Below are 2563 nucleotides of genomic sequence, written 5' to 3' on the forward strand. Positions count from 1 at the left end.
CGCATTAGCTGGAGTTAGCTCATGCTAGGCCCATTCTCTCGGCTAGCTGAAGAGCCCATCAGCCACTGTGGGCTGCAAATCCGGACCCCTTCACTGCTGATACGGGGCACAGAACCCCGCCGATCTTCACGACTGGACTACGACGTAATCTGCTCGAGGGTGTACTCAACTGGCCCCTATGTCGCAACGTCCCCTGAATATGCCCTCTGCTAGCCTGCTAGCCGCAGCCCGCTAGTTGGACTGTTAGCTGAATAGATCCATCGGCCAATTTCTTGGGCCACTATACCTATTTTGCCAATTGGACTTGGACCCCTCTGCTACTTGGAACCCTATTAATCCATCACGACTGGTCTATCGACGTCACCGCATGCAGAGGCTAAAACAGACTTTTCTCCGTCGCGACGTCCCTGCTAGCTGTCTGAATCGCCATGTCTCCAGCCAGCCCAACCACTCACTGGATCCCTATGATCACTCAGCTACGCATGCCTCTCCCTAATATCAATATGCCTTGTCAATTACTGTCCTGGTTAGTGATTATTGTTCTTACTTCACTGTAGAGCCTCTAGCCCAGCTCAATATGCCTTAACCAACCATTTAGTTCCACTCCCCACATACGCCGTGACATCACCTGGTTTTTAAAGTCTCTAGAGACAATATCTCTCTCATCATTACTCAATGCCTAGGTTTACCTCCAATGTACTCATATCCTACCATACCTTTGTCTGTACATTATGCCTTGAATCTATTCTTCGCACCAGAAACCTGCTCCTTTTACTCTCTGTTCCGAACATACTAGACGACCAGATCTGATAGCCTTTAGCCGTACCCTTATCCTACTCCTCTTCTGTTCCTCTGGTGATGTAGAGGTTAATCCAGGCCCTGCAGTGCCTAGCGCAGTGCCTAGCGCAGATATCATAACCGCCATCGATAGAGACATTACTGTGCAGCCCTATTCATCGACCTGGCCAAGGCGTTCGACTCTGTCAATCACCACATTCTTATCGGCAGACTCAACAAGCCTTGGTTTCTCAAATGATTGCCTCGCCTGGTTAACCAACTACTTCTCTGTATAGAGTTCAGTGTGTCAAATCGGAGGGCCTGTTGTCCGGACCTCTGGCAGTCTCTATGGGGGTGCCACAGGGTAACATTCTCAGGCCAACTCTCTTCTCTGTATACTTCAATGTGTCGCTCTTGCTGTGGTGATTCTCTGATCCACCTCTACGCAGACGACACCATTCTTTATACCTCTGACCCTTCTTTGCACACTGTGTTAACAAACCTCCAGACGAGCTTAAATGCCATACAACAATCCTTCCGTGGCCTCCAACTGCTCTTAAATGCAAGTAAAACTAAATGCATGCTCTTCAACCGATCGCTGCCCGCACAGACTGGGACGGAGGTTCACCTTCCAGCAGGACAATGACCCTAAGAATACTGCGAAAGCAACACTCGAGTGGTTTAAGGGGAAACATTTAAATGTCTTGGAATGGCCTAGTCAAAGCCCAGACCTCAATCCAATTCAGAATCTGTGGTATGACTTAAAGATTGCTGTACACCAGCGGAACTCATCCAACTTGAAGGAGCTGGAGCAGTTTTGCCTTGAAGAATGGGCAAGTGGCTAGATGTGCCAAGCTTTTAGAGACATACCCCAAGAGATTCACAGCTGTAATTGCTGCAAAATGTGGCTCTACAAAGTATTGACTTTGGGGGGGTGAATAGTAATGCACGATCAAGTTTTCAMTTTTTTTGTCTTACTTCTTGTTTGTATCACAATAAAAAATATTTAGCATCTTCAAAGTGGTAGGCAAAGTGTGTAAATCAAATGATACAACCCCCCAAAAAAATTATTTTAATTCCAGGTTGTTACGGCAACAAAATAGGAAAAATGCCAAGGGCGGTGAATACTTTCGCAAGCCACTGTACAGTATTTGGATTATCTTTGTAGTTCTTGTGTGGTTTTTATTCTTATTTAAATGTGTTATTATATTTTCTCTTATTATCACTGCATTGTTTGGGAAAAACCTCTCAAGGTAAGATGTCACTGTACTGTTTTACACCTGTTTGTCCTGTGCACGTGGTGAATAAAGTTTGAAAGTTTGAAACTTGAAACATTGTTAAGTCTAGCCTGTTATCTCTAGCCTGTTTCTTTTTTTCACTGCAGATAAGGGAAAGTATTTTAATCTTGCCTGGTTTATCTAGGCTGGTTTCTCACTGAGGAGAATGGTTTTTTTTTTGTGGTAATTTGAGAGATCACAAGCCGGGCTGTCAGATTAAATCCTGCAGTGCAGGACATCACAGGGAATGTTTGAGAAGCTGTGACTTAAAAGGCCAAAATAATGCCAGAGGGCAATGGGACAACCAGAAAGAAAAAAGACGTTACCTGTCTCGAGCAAAGATATGCACCAGTAAGTGAAATGGAAATGCCTGGAACTGCCTGAAGGATTTTCTGGGTTTACTGTGTCTTAGTCAAAATCCCTTTGAAATCTACACATTTTGTAAGAAGAAATATAGAACAAACATGCACGCGCATACACACACACACACATACACACACACACACACA

This window comes from Salvelinus sp. IW2-2015, unplaced genomic scaffold (genome assembly GCF_002910315.2).
Source record: "Salvelinus sp. IW2-2015 unplaced genomic scaffold, ASM291031v2 Un_scaffold6780, whole genome shotgun sequence".
NCBI classification, from domain to species: Eukaryota; Metazoa; Chordata; class Actinopteri; order Salmoniformes; family Salmonidae; genus Salvelinus; species Salvelinus sp. IW2-2015.